The sequence below is a fragment of the Pavona decussata genome, unplaced genomic scaffold (assembly GCF_977016875.1).
Source record: "Pavona decussata unplaced genomic scaffold, jaPavDecu1.1 SCAFFOLD_44, whole genome shotgun sequence".
Taxonomy (NCBI): domain Eukaryota; kingdom Metazoa; phylum Cnidaria; class Anthozoa; order Scleractinia; family Agariciidae; genus Pavona; species Pavona decussata.
The window spans coordinates 1,201,341-1,210,000 of NW_028145466.1; the positions used below are offsets into that span (position 1 = coordinate 1,201,341).

The 8,660-nt window shown below is 41.6% G+C and overlaps 1 pseudogene across 1 annotated transcript in view; it reads left to right on the forward strand.

Moving 5' to 3' along the window:
• The first annotated feature begins 1,146 nt into the window (after positions 1 to 1,146).
• The window catches only part of LOC146482757 (ATP-binding cassette sub-family C member 4-like), an 11,953-nt pseudogene continuing 4,439 nt past the window's right edge, over positions 1,147 to 8,660 (forward strand). The window contains exons 1-2 of the transcript XR_014864057.1: positions 1,147 to 1,710; positions 4,141 to 4,520. The product of XR_014864057.1 is annotated as an ATP-binding cassette sub-family C member 4-like (transcript). The remainder of the gene's footprint in view (positions 1,711 to 4,140; positions 4,521 to 8,660) is intronic.

The following is an 8,660-nucleotide window of genomic DNA, read 5'->3' on the forward strand; positions in this document are numbered from 1 at the left end:
CTGCCGCCATGTTGCTTTGGTCGTTTGTTTACTGCATTTCCTACTCTTGCCGGGTTTGGCCAATACTTTTTCACGTTAAGCTAGCTTATCCTTTCTCTTTGGAATTTTCGGGGTCTAGTCGGGTCTACCCTTTTATGGTTTTTCCGTTGGAAGCCGTTGAGCTAATAAAGAATCTACGGAAGAGATCGTGTAAACCAAGTAGCCCAACTCCCGGGAAACCGACCGGAAAAACCAACGGGAAAATGCCATTTCTCTCCAAGCAATCCAAGAAGGAGATGTAGATCTCGTTCACCCTGAGATGAAACAGCAAACTAAAATGAGCGAAAGCAATGAAAAATAGACTGCGAGCAGTCGTACTTTTTCCTTGGATCACGCACGCGAAGTGACAGTAAAATTATGCAAGTTACAAAAAATCGCGCGCTACAGAATGACTTAGGAGAAAGAGACCGCTCGACCGCTAGCGGTCTAAATAAATGTATAACAAGCGTCTATAAGCAGACGTGACGGCACATAATACTAGTTTAGGAATCAGCATAAAAAATTCTCGCCTTTGATTGTCTTCAAACTAACCTGCGTAGCAGTCGTTTTCGTTTCCTTTGAGCCAAGCGGGGCGTCTTTCGTGCTTGCCCCGCTTGGCTCAAAGGAAACGGAAACGACTGCTACGCAGGCTATTCTCGAACCGGGAATAACTCGGAAACGAAATCGCTTTGTGTATCCACCAAGAAGCGTCTACGGCTGCCACTAGACGTAAAAATTTGTCAAATTGCTGTCTTTAGTGATAGTTTTTGGAAAAGGAAGCAAAGATTGGATGCCCAGTTTCAGTGCGACAGTAAGTCGACCCAAGTCTTACGTTCGGGTCGTGACCAGAGGCAAATGAACCATTTCCATACTTTTACCCAGCACCCTTTGTGAGTGGTGACGCACACCGCCTGACGGTGTATAAAGGAGGAATCTTCGTGTATCCCGCAGTCAATTTTACAATCTGTATGGTGTGAAAGAAATGTGATGTTATGTTGTAAGTCTGGTAAATAAATGATAGATGCATTTTATTTCAGAGTTTCGCGAGTATGCTTGTGTCACTAAATGAAATAATACATCTATCAATCTGTATGATGTTTTGATCTAAGTGTTACCGTATTTAACAGTACGATGCCATCCAAAGACTACGAGAACCTAGCAACCGATGAAAACGATGAAACGCGTCAAGAGAAGTCCTCTCATCCAATGTCTTCGGCAAATTTTCTCTCCCGTCTGACCTTCTACTGGATGAACGGCATCTTCAAAATAGGAAACAAGCGGCCATTGAACCAATCAGATTTCTTTCCTATTCATGACGACGACAGAACACGCGACCTGACAGAGCAGCTTCAAAAAGAATGGAACAACCATGTACAAGAATGTAACAACACCACGGGAAAACAACCCAAACTTTGGAAATGTGTTCTGAGAACGATCTCTTGGAAAGAGATTTTATTCCTTATGAGCTTTTGGCTCATAGAATCCATCTGCCGAGTTTCACAGCCACTTGTTCTTGGTTTTCTCCTCCGTTTGTTAAGTTCCACCGAGATGAATTGCACACTAACATATTTTTGCTGTTTGCTGTTAGCATTGGCTGGATTGTCCTCTGCCTGTGTACATTACTCCGCTTACAAATTTGAGTTGCTTGGTATGAGACTGAGTAGTGCCCTAAGGGGAATCATTTATCTCAAGGCAAGAGTTTGTATTACAGTGAAAATACCTGCTGCGTTTCGCATATTAATCCGAGAATAACTTTTAAAACTCTCGAACGAAATGCATTACTCGTTTGAAACTTGCAACGTTGAATTGATTATTGTAGCCTTTCAACCGTGACCTCATTTGAAATCTCGAATGTTGATTGGATCAAGTGACACGGTATTCACGCGCGAAGTTTCGTTGTCGCAATTTTGCTTTAGCAACTTTCCCTTCGTCTGCCTTTTTCTACATGATATTTGAAGCAATATTTCACTTGGTTGTAAACCTTAATTATGTAAATTATAATCACTTCTCTTACAGGGATAGAAAGCGCTTTATCTGGTTCTGGCAGCCATCAATGTCGAACGCTTCCACTTCCACATTAGGCTCTATTGTCATGTAATCCAATCAAGATTCGAGATTTAAAACAAGGCTGCGGTTGAAAGATTACAATATCAATTTAATGTCACAAGTTTGAAATGAATAACGTGATTCGTTTGAGATTATTTAATATTATTCTTGAAGTAACACAAGGAACGCGCCAGGTATTTTCATTGTAAGCTTCATTTTATAACGAGCAGCCGTTGATCAGGCCTTCGCTGAAATCTTAGTCACTCTCAACATCGACAAAGGAATATACAGAAGTGGATAGATATGGGACTGGTTGACAGAATTAATGACTAGCGTAGTGTCTGACTAACCGATCGTATATCAGTCAAGTAACCGACCAAGTGAATGACGGAAGTAAGGAATCATCGAGTTTGGATTCGAGTTCGAGTTCGAGTTAGAGTTCGAGTTAGACTTCGAGTTGGACTTCATGAAAAATCAATAATATCGATTTGACATACGAAATCAATTTATCGATTTTCACCGATTTCCGTTATCAATCAGTAAAAATCATCCGTAAAAATCGCTTACGTCTCTTTCTTCCCTTCGTGCGACGATCGTTTTCTCACAGGGGACCACCCGCGCTTGCATTATTTCAACAGACGTGTAATAATCAGACGCTTTGTTCAATCACGTTCTTAGTTGTATTAACAAACTCAATTTGACTGGCGAGCCGCTGAGCCGCTTGAATAAAACTTGTGAGTCTGTTTGACCGGCGACCCGCCGAGCTTCGCTATGTATAGCCCCCACGAAATGAATGTGTCACTCGCACCTGTTTAGTTTCGAACTGGTGGGAGCTATTGAAAGTGTATGGATGAGAGCCACGCAGAAAATTCAAAATTATAAATGACCTACTGTAGTTTAATACTAAGCCACTCGACCGTCTAAGCGTATAAAGCTACGGACAGATAAATCCAATGACAAAACGTTATTTGTTTATTCAGTACCTCCCAAAAGACTGTTTAGATCGATGACGAAATGAAGACAACACCTACATTATATCGCCATACAAGAGAGAAAATCAATGGAACTAAAACTCACTGAAATCGCGCTCAATCGTTCCAAAAACACATAGGAGAAAGAACAACAGACAAGGGAGTTCAGGTAGGGATGTTTTTATAGAAACCTCGTTGGTATTTTTAAATTGAACAGATCGAAACTGTTTTCTTTTGTTGTACACCTTATTTTTTTCGTATAGGCCATGCTTAGTATCTACATTTTGCGAAGAAAAAATCGTATACATGCCATCCTTCGTTTGGGGAAGAAGGGGGGGGGGGGGGTCCGATTTTATTTGGGAGCCCTTCGAGAGCGCGAAAATAACGAAGTATTTTGCTTTTGGTATTTTTATAGTAGTACAACTCCGATTCCAACTCGAACTTCAACTCGAAGTCTAACTCGAAGTCCAACTCGAAGTCCAACTCGAAGTCTAACTCGAAGTCCAACTCGAAGTCCAACTCGAAGTCCAACTCGAAGTCTAACTCGAAGTCCAACTCGAAGTCCAACTCGAAGTCCAACTCGAACTCGAACTCGAGTCCAAACTCGATGATTCGGGATTCCCGTGAATGACTGACTGTCCGGTTGGCTTTGGAACTATCTGTCTGACTCACTGATCGGTGACTTACTAACTGAATGACTGATCCCCTGTGACTCGCTAACCAACTGACTGACCGACTGACTGACTGACTGACTGAAGTGAGTGAGAGAGTGCCTTTGTGACCTAGTGACTGGCCGTGGCTGACTGACTGACAGACCACTTATCGAATACGGTGTCTGGCTGATTGATAAGCATGACTGGCGCTCTGGCTAATTAACTGACTGACTGACGGACTGACTGACTGACTGACTGACCTAACGAATGATCGAATACATGAGCACATGGTGTCTACATGCAGGAATTTGACTCAAAGTACAATATTAGGCCAATTTCACCCTGTATATATTCTTCTAATTACATATTTTGCTTTTGTGAAAGTTCTTCATGATCACAATCATCACTTGGACCTTAAACGTATTTCGGTATATCTTTGCATTTGTCTGCAGATTCCTCTCATCAGTCAGCAAAGCATTCGGGAAACAACAGAAGGGAACATCATATCCCTAATATCAAACGACGTCCAGAGAATTGAACTGGCCCCCAGAGAGATATTTAATTCGTTCTTGTCTGGTTTCGAGTTCGTGACTGCGATATGCTTACTGCTGTACCTCATCGGTTGGCAGGCACTAATAGGAGTTGGCTTTCTAATGGCGTTAATACCTTGTGTCATCGAAATATCGTCTGTTTGTGCTCGACTGCGACAGGAAACCGCTGAAGTGGCTGACTGACGTATTTCGTTAATGAACGAGCTGGTGACTGGCATTCGTGCACTGAAGACGCATGCGTGGGAGGAAAACTACTGTGAAAAAGTTGAAGAAATTAGAAGGTGAGCATTCTCGTTCCGAGAGCCCCCACGGTTTTTTTTAGTTAGTTATTAATTTTAGTTGGCTCTGTCCTTAAGTATTTTAATTGATGCTTCTTAGACACTTCTTAGGTCAACTGAATTTGTTTTTAATATTATTACTCATTCTATTTTAAAACTATTTTCAAATTTTGTAAGTATAAATTATTAAAAAGTTGCTTTTAGGTATTTATCTAGTACTTAACTTTTTTTCATGTTATAAAGGTTCAAATGAATTATCAAATCCCCTATTGTAAGTCTCATTTTCTAGTTGTGTGGAGACCTTCACTGACCCTATGAAAGAGTCAGCACAAGTGTGTAAAGGATAGTGTCGAAATGCCTCTGTTGCAAATGGATCTGTTTGATTTAGTTTAAGCTACCTGTAGCTGCCACTGCCACTTTAGCATGTTTTATTTTATTCCTTGTGAGAGCAATAGAGGAAATTTCTGAATTCATTTTAAAACTCATTAATTCAAATTAATGCGGGAATGGCAATAAAAAACACAGCGTTCACTTTACAATCACGTTTTTTTAGATAATTGCCTTAAACATTGTCCTAGTTAACCCAACAGAAATAGCTGAGCAAATACCCCAGGGCCCCAAACTTAAGCTTTGAAACACAAAACAATAAAAATAAAAATAAACCATGTGTGAAATGGAATCAAAGGCTCATGTAAGGCAACGCGTGAATACAGACGTGAATAGTGGTAACCGTAAAGCGGTACTCGCACCAAACTACGCTGCAAGGATTCGTGGGCACCACCCCGCATTGCGGGAATGCATCATGTATAAACAATTGAACAATTAAATTACACACGCACTCTGATTTCTTCCGATACGCGAAGCAACGCAAAGGTGGACGTGTGTGTTCTTTTGGTGGTTTTGCGTGGTTGCCAATCGACAAAAGAGCGTGCAGTTTTTCTTCCAAGAACCTCCGTAATTTGTTTCCTAGAATCGTGTTGTTGCAGAATGAAACTAGATACATGTGAACGATTTTGGTTGTCTAGCACGTGACCTAAATCTTGCTGTTTTCAGCATGGTAATATTCCTTTCTACGTTCAAACGACGGCTTCTGACGCGTCTTATACTGACATCGGAAGAAGCTTTCAACCTTGCTAAAGTTGCTATTGGCTTTATCCAAGTGAACGTAGATATAAAAATACATCAAGCGTTGCGATGATTTTTGCTATGCAAGAGCAAATTTTCAATGTTTACATTTGTTCTGTTGAATCGATGTTATCGCTCACACTGGACCCCGAATGAAATTTATTGCGGCTTCTGTCTGGGCGAATTTCAACCGCTAGTTGTGAGGACATGTGTTTGTTTACACGATATTTCGCCAAGTTGTCACGTTTCATCAATAAGAATAGAAGAACAGACAGAAAGCTTTCCTAAATAAAAAATTTATTCAGATAGGTTCTTTTATAGGCATAAGAAGCAAAAGCGTATAATTTTTCGCCGCAAGGCGACTTGCAAGCGATTTGAAATCAATTTTGAAGCGAATTTATAGAGCACGTTCAAACATTTTGCAAGAACTGTTCGGAATACGAAAAATTGGTCTATTAGAATAGTATTTCAGCCAGTACAATTTCAAAATCAAACCTTTAATTTGTGTGTTGTATTCCTAAAAGCACTCAAACATTACTAAGAAAGTCCGGGGATTGAAAGTTGATTTGAGATCCGCCCGCTCATTGGGTTGGTAAAACCACAAATCGAAGAAAAATTTCTTCGCTGTTAATGCTTGATTTCCGCTGTTGAAACTCTCAAGCATTCCTTAGAAGTTCCTCTTTCGATTTACGGTTTCGAAAAGGTGTGTTTTCCTTCCAAAAACGCGAAATTGGAGAATTTTTACGTTTACGACCAGCGTCCTAGTGAAATTCTCCTACATTACGATAACTCATTCACTGCGCATGCCAGAAAGTTAACAACCCACCGACCAGGTGACAAAAACCCCTCATCGCGATAACTCGTTCACTGCGCATGCGCGCATTCACGAGTTTAAAAGGGGGATATAAAGAAAGGAAAGAAGAGGCAACACCTCGATCTGTACAGGTAGGTCCATAAGTCTGAATTTATTCGTCTGCAAATAACGATACAGAACGAGTGTATGATAGTACAGTCATCTGAATCTAATGCAGTTCATTTCTATTGAGCAACCAAATTGTTCACAATTAATTGTCTCGAGAATTATGCATTATTCATTAAGTGGCACGGGCATACTCGGAAAAACATCCGAGTGCTCCTATCAGGAGACGAAATTGAGACCTTCCGATTACTAGTTCGGATGCTCTACCACTGAGCTACAGGAGACTCGCGGGAGGTAAGGCCATTAAACTAGGTTCATGGGACAAACATCCTGCATACTGCTAGGGTTGGAATGTCATGTGTGGCATATGTAGCCTGCGTAGCTGGCGGTTTTTATGGGTGGCTCACCAGAAAGCCGGGCACGAGAGTCAAAACGAGTAGCGAAGCCGCGGGGAAATGGGGCGAGGGCAACGAGAAACCGCCTGCCCGGATTCGGGACATTTTTGAGTAGTCCGTACGCTGGCGTACGGACCATTTTCATTGGATGAGATTCTACAAACGTCAATCAAATGTTTTATTAATCTCCCATGGGAAAGTTCTGTTTATACGGCTCTGACGATTTTATCGCAAAAAGCAAAATGACAGAAGAAGCATTATTTAAGCTTTATCGAACCTTAATATTCGACGAAAAAACCTCATTCTCGCAGCATTGAAAGAAGACAGCGAACTTCATCGAGCAGAATATTTGATCCGAAACGTGGGTATAAATTTCGAAAAAAGAGCGCGTATTCTGAAAGGATACCGAGAGCTCTATCATTTCTAAAGAATCGGCAACTGAAGAGATCAATCCACAAGATTTGGATCGAAACCGCGGTCTTGCCTGACCATAGCCTAAAATGCCACAGAATCAACGAACAGCCAGCGGACTCGTAGCAGCCCCTGGCCATAGCAACACAGAAGAATTACCTAATAATTCTATAGCGTAATCAAAGCACAGGAGGACAATACTAAGCTCCCCCGCCCGCAACACAAACTTCACAGTTACAGAGCGGAGCGGAGCGATAACAAAAACACAGCCTTGACTACAGCGGCCTTTAGCCCTCAATTTAACGCATTGCATAGCTTTCAAAGAAGCTACTTTGCTAGAGAAAGGATCAAGAGAAAAACAACCGTGACAATTAAAAACACAACATCTTGCCACAAAAGCAAATAGCCGGGCCCGGCAATACAAAGGTCGCAAGATAATGATAACTACACGGTTAAAATCCTATCCCTACAATTATAAAATGAGAGGCTATACTGTCACCGCTGGCAAGAGCACAATCTACAGTTATCATTGACACTTGTTGTAGAACTGGAAAGCTTTTCTCCCTTGACAGGCTTTTCCGGAGTGTCGGCCTTTGCCGCCATCGAAAAAAACACATCGAATTTCCAGGATATGTTTTGATAGCCAGCCGAGAAGGTTTCATTTTACCATCTGCCATCTGATTGGTTGGGTTAATTGGATATCGACAGGTCGTAAAATATGTAAATTTTGGGGGCGGCAAACGAAAATGACTGGAATCCGGGCAGGCGGTTCCTCGCGGCGAAGCCGCTCGTTGACGCGCGCCGCGACTGTCGCTTTTCACCCGCAGCTCCACCACTCGTTTTAGCCTGGCTTTCCCGCCCACCAAAACCGCCAGCTACGCAGGCTAGGCATATGCGCAATGGAATAAATCTGATGGAATATTTTAAGCCTGGTGAATAAATGAGAATGATGCATTATTCAGTAAGTCGGACACAGGCACACTCGGAAAAACATCCGAGTGTTCCTATCAGGAGTCGAACCTAAGACCTTCCGATTACTTGTTCGGATGCTCTACCAATTAATTGTCTTGTTTCAGCAACCATTAAAATAGAATCTTGGGTGAATCAGTTCACAGTCATCAAATGCTCAACAACTTGTCACGCGAACAACTCAAGGTGGCAACTTTGCCAATTCAAAGGATTCTGGCAACTTTACTATTAATCTTCAAAGCCATTGACAATTTTGAGATGCCAAATAAAAACAAGCACTGTGGAATAGTAAATACTTTGCGAAATCATCCAAATTCTAAAGGT